This window comes from Coturnix japonica, chromosome 31, assembly GCF_054131305.1.
Source record: "Coturnix japonica strain WE chromosome 31, WE-NBRP24, whole genome shotgun sequence".
Lineage (NCBI taxonomy): Eukaryota > Metazoa > Chordata > Aves > Galliformes > Phasianidae > Coturnix > Coturnix japonica.
The window spans coordinates 4,292,627-4,304,774 of record NC_140693.1 but is presented as its reverse complement, the minus strand read 5'-3'; positions in this window follow the sequence as shown (position 1 = coordinate 4,304,774).

The following is a 12,148-nucleotide window of genomic DNA, read 5'->3' as shown; positions in this document are numbered from 1 at the left end:
GATGTTTTCAGAGTATCTTGTAGAAAAGGAACCACTCCTTTTCCCTAGCAACAACAAAGATGCAACATGGGGAGGTGTAACCCCAGGCTGACTGGTTCCAAACCTGAACGTGACACGGGGAAAAGAACTGCAGGCTATAAATTAGGCTAAGTGATAACGAGATAAAATTCAGAGATTAAGAGAAATGAAAAAAACAGCATAAGTAAAAAACAACAACAACAAAATAACATTTTATTGTTATAAAAAAATAACAGTTTATTAAAATAACATTTAAATTCAACAACAACTGAAACAAACAAAGGAATACAGATCAAACAAAGGATAAGGAAAAGAATGCACTCCCATGGTGATGCAGAGATGACAACAGAGCCAGAAAAAGGCTAAGATATCACCAACAATACAAGGGAAGAGGAATAGGTAGCTACAGGGCATGCTGCTACCTCCACCAGAGAAGGTAAGGCTAGATACTGGGAAATGAATCTCAGAAGTGACAAGAGGAAAAGAAAAAGAAAAGAGAGAAAGAAAGAAAGAAAAAAAAAAAACAGACTGGAAGGAGAGGAACACAGGCAGGAAACATAAAGTAGCAGGACACAAGCACTGGCAGGAGACACGAACTGACCGGAGGCATACACTGGCAGGTAACAAACACAAACAAAAAAAAAAAAGAAAAAATAAAATAAAAAAAACACAACAGTACGGAAAAACAATAAGCAACAACACTAAGAAAAATCAATGAGGAAAAACTGTGAGGAAATGTACGAAGGGAAAGCACTAGGGAAAAGTAGTATCAAAGACAGAATGCAGACATGCAAACAGAGTCTCGAGGACACAAAAAGTAATACATCCATGCCAGGGAGGAGGAATGGGTAGCTACAGGGCATGCTGCTGCCTCAACCAGAGATGCTACATCAGGGTGACAAGCCCAGATTGGGTCTCCGGATGACATTTAGAACAAAACATATCTTTGTAGGAATGCAAAGCATCTGCAGTCATGCCAAGAAGGAGGTAAGGGATGGATTTAAGCAGCCATGAGAGTAAACAGAGAAGTATTATAAGACAGAAAGAAAAAACACACTGGCAGGAGACAAACACGCAATAGCAGGAAACACATACTGGCAGGAGACAGAATGGCAGGACACACAAAGAGGAAACGAAAGAAAAACAATATCAAAAATCATTAAGGAAAATAAAGGAACAGGAAAGACAAAGAGGCAACAATAATGAAACAAGGACCATGGAAAGTAAAGTAAAAGGAGCACTATAAAAAATCAAACAGGGGAAAACGAAACATGGAAGGAAAACAGAGCAAAGCAAAACAAGGTCTAGAAATGCAAGAGTAAAGCAAATCACCTGAACACAAGATCATGTCAAAGCAAAGAGTCCATATCAAAGAAACAATAAAAAAGCTCACCAGTGCTGAGCACTGGAAAGAAACAAAGAACACTCAAAAACAAGGGCAGGTAAAGATTCAAAAGAAAAACTAAAGAGCAAAGATAAAACAAAAAAGAGAAATGAAAGCTGAAGAACTAAGAAGCCAAGGTAAAGAAAGCAAAATGGCTTGAAATACTGAGTAACAAAAAGGAATACCGCATAGTGAAGGATAAAAGAATGCCAAGACTGGAAAAGGAAAAAAAAATAAAGGAATCCACAGATATGAAAAAAAAAAAACAAAACTCAAAAGCAATCCATGGCAACATAGACGGAGCAGCAAAGCAAGACATGAAAAATAAAAAGGGCAAAAGGCAACGGTAAAGGCAATGGCAAAACAAAATGGCATAGGACACAAGGCAAAGGCAAAGGCAAAAGCAAAAGCAAACTGCCAAAGGCAAAGGCAACAGGCAAATGCAACAGGCCAAAGCAAATGGCAGAGGGAAAAGACAAAATGCAACGGCAAAGCTATAAGGCAAGGGCAAAAGAAAAAGGCAACGGGCAAACGGAAGGTCAAAAGCCAAGGGCTGAGGCAAAAGGCAAAGGGAAAATACAAAACACAAGGGCAGATGCACCCACCAAGGCCAACGGGAAAATGTAATATGTATGCAAAAGGCAAAGACAAATGTAAAATGCAATAGGTAAAAGGCAATAAACAAAAGGAAAATGGTACGTGGCATAGATCAAAAGGCCAAGGCAATAGGGAAATGAAAAAGGAAAATTGAAAGAGTAAAGGAAAAGGCAAATTGCATACGACAGAAGGCAACGGGAAATGACAAAATAAAAACTGAAAATGCAAAGACAACGGGTAAAAGCTAATGGAAAGAGCAAAAGACAAAGCATAAAGGAAAAGGCGAAAGGCAAAAGAAAAATGCACAGACAAAAGGTAAGTGGCAGATTCCAAAAGGCAAAGGCAAAAGCTAAGTGGGACAGTTAGTACAAAAGGCAAAGGCAAAAGGGAACTGAAAATGGCAAAATGACAAAGCAAAGGAAAAAGGCAAATGGCACAGGAGAGAAGGCAAAGGCAAAAGCCAAAAGGAAAACTGAAAATGCAAAGGCAACTTGTCAATGCAAATGGCTATGGCTAAAGACAGTGCATAACAACAAAGGCAAAAGAAAAAGCAAAAGGCAAAGGCAAAAGGAAAATTGCAGAGGACAAAAGACAAAGGCAAAAGGGAAATGCAAAAGGTAAAGTGAAAAAGCTAATGCCAAAGGTAAAGGAAAACGGCAAATGACATAGGACAAAAGGAAAACACCAAAAGCAAAATGCAAAATTCAAAGGCAAAGGGCAAAAGCAAATGGCAGTGCGAAAAGCAAAAACCTGAGGGCAAATTCAACAGAGGAAAGGCAAAAGGTAAGTGACATAGAAGAAAAGGCAAAGGTAAAAGGGGTATGCAAAAGGTATCATCAAAATCATTTTGATGGGGTGCTCAGAGACAAAGTGTAGTGGAGGGCTGTTAGAGTTAGGCTAGTACGGTTAGGTTGTGGGTGGACTTGATGATCCTTAATGCCTTTTCCAACCTGAGCAATTCTATGATTCTATGAGATTTAACACCACAGTCCTTGTGGCAGCTGTGATGGAACTTGCAGTGTCTCTGGCTTCCCCACAATCACTTTCTCCAGGCAGATTCTTAGGCCCTGCAACTTCTTGAAAACCAAGTACACACCTCTGTCCAGCTTCCGCACCAGCTCCTGCAGTGACATCTCTGACAGCTTGCTCCTCAAAGGAAAAACCAAGCAGGTGGTTGAGTCACCACCCCTGCATGTGTTTAAGAACCATTTGGATGTGGTGCTCAGGGACATGATTTGGCAGCAGGTTGTCAGGTTTAGGGTACGTTTGGTCAGGTTATGGTTGGACTTGACCATCTTTAAGGTCTTTTCCAACCTGAGCAATTCTATGACTCTATGATCCCTATCAAAGCTGACCTTCTGCAGTTTCTATAATCACTCTGCACTCTGCAAAATGTTACTCTCTGCATCCTTCTGCCTTCCAAGGCTAAGTACAGAAGCCTATCTGCCAACCAGTAGTCTTTGCTGGGCTGGTTGCTGAAATTACCCACCAACAATGAAGAGCCAAAAATACAAAGAGAAGTACATCAGCTGAATTAGTCACACTTTAGACTACCAGATGCTACTAAGATCTAAACTACCTGAGCCGCCACGGGAACACTTCTTCAAGCTACACTATCATCTACTGCAGCTAGGAATTATGCTCTGTGTTCCTAAGCCTATTTCTTCAGCTGATTGGAAAGAATGCTTTAATCACCAGCACAATATCAAGAGCTTGGTGTTCCAGTTACGTGTAGTAAAACTCGCTCTTAACAGAGACATCTTGAACTATTCTGGAAGCCACCCATTGGTTCCTGTCGTCAGGAAAGATCAAATGAAATCCAATAAGCCTGCACTCTCAGCCTGTGCTTTCAAGTCACATGACAGGATCCACTAAAGTGGGATGTGAGAATGACACGAGTCCTCAGGCAGTCAGAAGCTTCATTTTAAAAATAACCACATTTCTCTGAGGCTGTAACAGCAAGTGAAATGGGCTCCCCCCCACGCCCCTGCTCACACAAGTAACCTGCTGCTGGTCGGGGTCCTGATTGGCAGGGAGCTGCAAAAAGTGCTGCCCCACACCACTCCGAGGCTGCCTTCATCAGCACAGGGCAGCACTAAGCCCAGCACCAGGCAGGGCAACTTGCACAGCACGCACCAGGCTGTGGCTGGCTCAGCTTCCATGCCGCTGTGCCTGCAGTCCCACTGACCCCAGGCTGCAGCGGGCGCTGTGTCATCACAAGACTGAGTGACACAGAGGCATATTCCCTGTGGGCTCTGCCCCATAAATGCCATCACACAACCTGGTACTCTGAAGTTTACATGGGTTAATACCTTGGGAGCCCTCTCTTCAAAGAGCTAGTTCTACAAGTCTGAGTCCCACAAAGGGTGGGCGACGATGACAATCAGCAGTGTGGAAGATACCCTATCCTAAGCATGATCATTCCCCTAAGACGTTCAAATTAGTGCTGCACAACCCTACTTAATTTTCTGTATTCATCTCTGTATTGATCTCACGTGGGTCAAGATAACACAGTGAGCACCTGCAACGAGTCTAGACCGAGCAAAACTTTTGATGGAGGGAGCAAAGAGGTCAAGACAAGATGATGTAGTGCGATGCATTCAAAGCAGCTGGCCAAGCAAAAGCTATGTGCATGCATTTCCAAGCTGAGCACGCACCTGGAGTTGGGACACTATCACTCATTGTCAGAAAAGAATTCCTGAGTACCCTCCTAAAGAAAGCTATACACCGACATGACTGGAGTCTGTTTACATTAATTAGCCCTCTTTACATTTTGATATGCACCATTTACTACTCCAAAGTTGCACATCCCTTTGCCTTTCCATCTGAAGGGCTTTGAAAAAGTCTCTGAAATAGAAATTCCATGACTGCTGTAATACACTTGGGCAGGTACCTGGACTTCCATCCTGAGACATCCAATGCCTTTTACGGAAATAACGATTACTCAAGGACTTACCCCACTAAATTCACACTCAGTTTTACACCACTGGTTTTTAGTCTGATAGGTAGGAGGCAGCAAAAGGCAGCGAGAGGCAGCTATTCAGCAATCCCAGGAAGTCAGCTGGGCTCTAGGGAGACAAGAAGGGCAGTAAGGTGACAAACAACCATTGCCATTCATCCTTCTTCACAGATCTTAACATCTTTATTTCCTCCTCTCCTTCACACTCTCCCTTTGTCCAGAGGCCAGCAAGTCCTCTCTGATGGCCTGAACTGCTCAGCAAAATGGAAATCAGACAAACTGTTCTCTACTCTGGGAGAGTTCCAAATCTTTTAATCTGGGGCGAAACACGGGTGCTTCACAATATTTTTCCAACCCTTAAAACCACTATCATTCTTTATGTGTGTATTACCCATCTTTACGTTTATCAACAGTTCCTGAAGATCCTAGAGAAAAGAACCAAGAGACATTCCTCCTTATTTCTCCTATCTCCTGGCCACTACTTTGTGCTCCTCCATAACAATCAAACACTACTGGCATATTCATTATCCTTTCTATTCTTAAAATAACAAGTACTTCTACTTGAGGGTTTTGGTTTTTATCTTCATTTCCCCATGCAATTCATTTGAAAATTAGCGATGGACAATCCTCAAGCTTTTGAGAGGTTTGAGCTGGTTATGAGAAGCATCCAGAAGCTCAGAGGCTTAGCCAAAGCTAATCTGGGCATTTCCAAAGCACAAAGCTCCACACAGAGGCACAGAAACTAGGTGGCTCAGGACTCCTACCACCACTTGGCTCGCCCCTCTCAACACTGCTCCCTCACCAAACATCCAGGACTGGTTTTTATTACGTCCTTGCCAAAGAGAACACAAGATACTCAAGCACACCTTGTGCCATATATACTCCGCAAAGCTATAAACATGTTTTTAAGTCCTACAGGAAACAGAGAAACTTAAAACATATGCCTGAGGCCCCTGTTAAGCAGTAACTGTTTGCTGAATTTGGGCTCACAATAGGATTCCAACTTATCACATCCAAAGCCTTAACGTCCCTACCAAAAAGCATCTACTTCATCAAACACAGAAGGAGGAAGGTCGCATCAACATACACCACACACCAGCCATGCTCATAAGGACAGGTAACTCTTCTGTGACAGATTCATCAAAACCTTACTGGATTAGCCTTGCTATCACCTGCAACTAGTTCTAAACACTGTTTTGAGGGGTCAGTTCCCAAACTCTGCCAAAAGGCCACATACCATCATGAGATCAGGTACACCTGAGGCAACCACGCCACTAAGGCTCCTCTGCTAAACTGAAGCAGTCCCCAGTGATGGTTAAGAAAAAAATAAAAATAAAAAAATGCAGAGTTCCAAACACAAACACTTCTCTCAGTATCCCAACACCTCTGCCTTGTCCATCACTGGCCTGCAGGACTAAAGTCAAAGCAGTGCAAACCACAATCCCAGTGAAGTAGCTGGATGCTCTGTTTCATCTTCTCACAAGGTTAGCAGATCAGAGATCAACGAATGCAGGCTAAGCACAAGTTGCTCACAGAGAACAGGGGCTCTGCTATCACCAGCACCCGCTATACATCAAGAAGGAATGTGTGCTGTGGCATTCATTTTCCTTGACACAACTAGGAGTTCCCCATGACTGTCAGCACTGGAAGGAAAGCAGGCTGAAGAGAAAAACAAATAAATACAGACAGGACAGAAAAGCCTGCCCCTGTGGGCAGCAGTGCTAGTGCCTGGTTTTTTGCTCTCTTAGCTCTACTTTCCCTGTTCTCTTAACAAATGCATTCAGGTCCCCCAGGATGACGTGCACTGATACTGCTGCATTCTTCCTGAACAAACTTTCTGGACAGCTCAGCTTTTTCTACAGAGCAGCGTGCCTTTGGAAATGCTTGGAGGATGTAAACTAACAGCAAGAGAACACTGAGCTCTTTTGGGTCTTTCTAGGAATGGCAAAGAGACAGGAGAGTGTGCTCAGCCTTGAGTGGTTGCTTGTATGCAGAAATCCCTGTCATGGTTGTCAACATCTGTGGTGTTCTGCTTTAAGGCACGAGTGTGTGACAAGAAGCCTACAGTTACCAATTTAGAGGAGGTAATTAATTGTAACAGTTCCCCTTTCTTCTTCCCTCTACACTTGGGTTATGGAGTTCTCCTTTGCGATGTGCCAGTGTAATACCTCTGAGCCACAGCACTGCTGCGTTTAGCAAAGCTCATGGCAACAGGCTTTGGCCAACCTCAGAGCTACGTAGATGAGGATAAGATATCCGATGATAAGAGAGAGAAAATGAATAAGATACAAGGTAAGTGTTGTTTATTCCTTCTAGTCAGCACGCCATCGCTAAATCTTCCATGCTATGACTTTTATCTTGAGAGTGGTGATCCCTTAACCTCACACCTTCAGCACAGCACATTCTGTGGAGATTCCCACCAGTGACAAAGTATTAGTGCCGCTTTTCTGCCTATTTCTTATTTGTCTTTATTTTCTGGAATATGGGGATTTCTTTCATTGCCCACAAACACTGCCCAGTTCAGGAGGAAACAGGGACGAGAGTCATGAGCAAGGGCAGAATGGTTTCTCTGTTACTGAATGGAATGACAGTGTTTTCTGCATGTGGACTTGCCATAGTGCTTCTTACAAGGCCTAACAGTGGGATGAAATGTGCTCGGAAGCAGGTGTGTTTTTTAGGAAGGCAAAAGAGAAATGCAAATAATGCTAAGGGCGGCAACGAAGATGATCAGAGGGCTGGAGCACCTTTCCTACGAGGACAGGTTGAGGGAACTGGGCTTGTTTTGCTTGGAGAAAAGAAGGCTTCAGGGAGACCTCACTGCGGCCTTGTAGTATTTGAAGGGAGCATATGAACAGGAGGGCCTCCTTTCTGCAGCTCAGCTCTGTTTTGGGGCTGCAGGAGGGACGTTGGCTATGGGAAAGAGGACCTGGCTGGTGACAAGAAGGCAGCAGAATGACTTTTGGGGTCCCTGCCCTTCCACTGGGGGAGGGCAGGGCCTGAGATCCCCACATCCTCCTGCCATAGCCAGGGATGGGGGTATGTCACACCCAGCACTTCCCTTTTGGACAGGCCAACCATTATCTAAGGGGAAGAAGCCATGCTGAGCCGGCAGGAAGGTTTGAAACAAGTGAGAGCCCTGGGATGATGGTCAGCAAGAGACTGCCCACCTCCAGTTGGTTGCCTGTGCCGTGGAAAGGAGCTGGAAGCCACTTTACCTTTCCTGCCCTTGGAAAGAGGTGGCAAAGTCTCATCTTTTTTTGGCTTCCGTGCCCCAGAGAAGCTCCTGGAGGACTTGCGGTGTATCAGGGGCGGCAGTTTGGGGACCAATTCCATTTGAAACCTGTAAGGGAGGAGAGGGCAGTGAGCGGCGTGACGCAGTGCAACAGCAATCCTTGCTGCTCTCTCTGCTTGTTTGCTCACAGGCACGTTTTCATGCTGCATGAAGGCTTTCTAAAGCTGTTAGCAGGGTCACTTGGGATAGGAGGAGGGGAAACAGTTTCAGGCAGAAAGAGGGAAGATTGGCTTTGGATGGTGTCACGGGTTACTTAGATTTACCTATGCCTGTGACAGGGGAAGCCACCCCGTGGGCCCCCCCCCCCGGGGCCCGGAAAGGAGGGGGAAAAGGGGAATGGGATAAAACAGCGGCAATCTAAGGAGGAAAAACTTACTTTACTAAATATGATATCGAAATACAAGATAACACAATATAATATAATTGAGGCCAACAAATCGAACGAAACAGAGATATGTTGCAATATGTATGAGCTAATTATCCGTATTATAAAGGTACACGCAGCCAAGGAATAAATGAGATTCGCTGATCATATGTCAATGACAGGTGTGGTCGTCTGCTTTTCTCCTGCCGTTCTGCAACAAACACCTATATACAAATTTAAGAACACAACGGAGTAACTGTTACTGTTTATTAACAACCAGTTTTAATACTACGATAAAAGTATGTCCTGAGAAAGGGAAACAAACACGCTTCTTCAAGGTTTTTTAGCTGTTCTGGATCTCAGCCGTCGCTTGATGATCAGATGATCACTTTCCTTCTTTTGTTCCTCAGATTCCTGAAGAAAACATTTCAAAAGTTACTCATCTTTTCACACAAGACTGACAAGCTCTTCTTGACCCACGCAAACATATTTCTTCCCCTAAATGGATTTCAGAATGGCATTTGCTTATTATATTTTATTCAGAAAACTATGGGATACCGAGATCATTTTAATGCAGCTTAATCACAAGGAACAAATATGGAGAATGTACAAAATCCTGTTTATCTTAAAAAAGCACACACATCTGAGGAAAGCCTGAAGGCAGCTTTCATTTTGAAATACTTGTTTTCAAAAGAGTATTATAATACTTGTTTTGTGAAACATGAAGCGTTCAGAAAACATTTTTAGCCTCAATCCCTGTAGCTATGACTTGCCCAGAATTTCAGTTCTCGGTTCAGTTCCATGTTCTCAGAACTACAGTGAGAGAAGAAATTGTCTCATCTTCTTCATCCTCTAACAAAAAAAAATAACATTTTTTCTGCCCCTATCATTCGTCAAATCATCAAAAAACTCAGAGGGATATTACAGTATGGGCAAATGATCACTATGCTGAACAGAAAAAGGACTCTAATATAATTAAAAGATGCAGTTCCAACAGAGCAAGAATGTTCTTAGCACAATAGCTGCTGACAGAGTCATGAAACTGGCACATCAGATCCTTGCAAGTTGGCTTAGACAGGAGATCATAGTTTAAGCATACCTAAAAAGCTGTCTAAGTTGTGCTCTAGAAAAGCGTGTAGTAGAATAATCCCACTTCGACACACTGAAATTATCTATGATTCCAAATTAGAAGACATCTCCGTGATTGCTACATCACCTACTTAGTAAACTGTAAGCTAGCCAAACACAGAGATCTTTGAGGACAAACTAAAACAGAACAGCAGGAAGACCAACAAGAATGACTTGGTAGAATAAAGAAATACCTCAGTACTTTCAACCTCCTCCTGCAAATAGATGAAACCTCCAGTCTGTTTGGACTCCTTAGTAGTTTATTTTAAGCCAAGACTACAGTATAATCGCTTACCGAAGAAGCAGGTATATCTAGAGGGCCAGAAACGACAGTGGAATACAGCTTCCTTTTGGATCGTTTTGGCTTGGTCTCTCCTTCTTCGAGACTTTCAGGTTCGTTTGATTTAGGAGAACTTACTGCTGACATCAGCTTCTTGGCTAGAAGAAATTTGTTTTGATACATAAACCAATCAACTTACTGGTTTTGTGAGTCTTTAAATCACTGAATGCAAAAAAAGCTTCGTAACAAACTTGGTTTATAAATGACACATAAAATTTAAGTGAAAATACTCAGAAATTGTATTTGTTCATCGAGGTTCTTTATTGCTTCTATAGCTGAAACAGTTTATAGCTTCAGGTATGGCAGCTTAAAGCACGCATTAAAATGGAGTATGAAAGACAATCATGGCTCAGAAGTCGTTGGAAGTCAGAAACTTCAGCAGGAGTTAAACAACAGGCCTAACTTTCGTGCTGACAGAAGCACAAGACAGAACCAACTTTCTCTGTATACTTGTAGGTTTTCACAAATGTAATAATGAATCTCTGAAGAGACGAATAAATGCATTTACTTCATAAATCAAAGGACAACTTAACATGGCAGACAAGTCTAAGAAAACATACATTAATAGCCTACAGCAGAAACAAGCCATTCTACAATGTCTAGAAAACATGGAATAAAACTTATTCTACACCAACCTTTAGAGTGTATAATAGAAGGAGAGCTTTGAATAAAATCTCCAACTTTTTGCAGTGTTTCATCCTTCTTTTTAGTCAGTCTTGAAGCATGTACTCGCTTTCTCAGGAAGTAGTCTTTTCCGGATTTCTGTTCAACAGAGATGTGAACATGTGAAACAAGAGCATTGTTTAAACTTCATTTTAGTTCAACGTTATTTTAAGTTGACATTTTGAGCTTTACTACTGACACCTCTGTTCATTATGCTGATGATACCACAACGGCAAGTAATGTAGACAATTTTATACCCTTTAGGGAGTTGTCAAAATCTCAGCTATTTCAAGGCATACGTTTCTTAAAGTTTCTTAATAAGGCAGTAGTTTCTTTAAAAGTAGCTCCCAAGCGGTGGAGTTGTTTCTTACATAAGCTGTTCTAATTACATAAAATAAACAAACATACAAAACAGAAGACAACAGATGGGAAAAATCTACTACTCATACTCTGACCATGCCAAGGATACTGCTATCACATGTGAACATCTGTTTTTAATAACTGCCATGCATATTAATGATATGAACCTTAGTTTAATACAAGGGCTTCACTTACAAAAGCACACGATAATACACTAAAGCTTCTCTTCTCAACTATTCAAGTTCTGACTTTGTTGTTCCATCATCAGATGTCTAATACTGATATCTTAATGTCCTGTTTTTATAATTGAATGCTTATTTATTATCTGATTTACAGTGGAATAGTTACCACTAGCAGATACTTCCCTACTATTAGCAAAAGTGTTAAAAGTGTTCACTTTTGTGACATCAGTTGTTCTTTCCAAAAGAATCATGGCTGAAACTTGTCTTATTTTCCCAGGATTTTGTGAAAAGTGAGAACACGAAAAATACAAAATCTGTCATGGCTTTTAATTCACCCTCTGCAAGTGACGAGAAAATGGTTGGTTTTTGTTCTAGTTTTGAAGCTAGCTTGGGACTTCCTGTAATTGTGTGGTCACACGAAAGAAGCAGTGTCTTATCCTTATGTGTATACCTGAATGGGAATCTTACATGCTTATGAGCTCTTCCTATTAAATTCCATAAGCTAACCAAAGGGCAAGTCAGTCTGTCCCCAGAGCGTGTCATGGCTGTACTGTGTAATGATTTGGAGGGAAGGATATTGCACATTGAATAGTTGAGAAGAGAAGCTTTAGTGTATTATCGTGTGCTTATCTTAATTCCTTTATAAAGTCATCTTTGTCAGCCAGTTCTTTTCTTAACTCTTCTATCACAGTTGCATTATCCTAATAAACAGTAAAAACTGCTGAGTTGTGGGATTGGCAAAAGGAATTAACACACACAAGCAGTATTGCAATTACTTAGTAGCATCAGTTTTAGAATTGCAGGCTACAACACTTAACTATTCAAGAACAGTAACATTTCACGGATTTGTACGGTCACTGT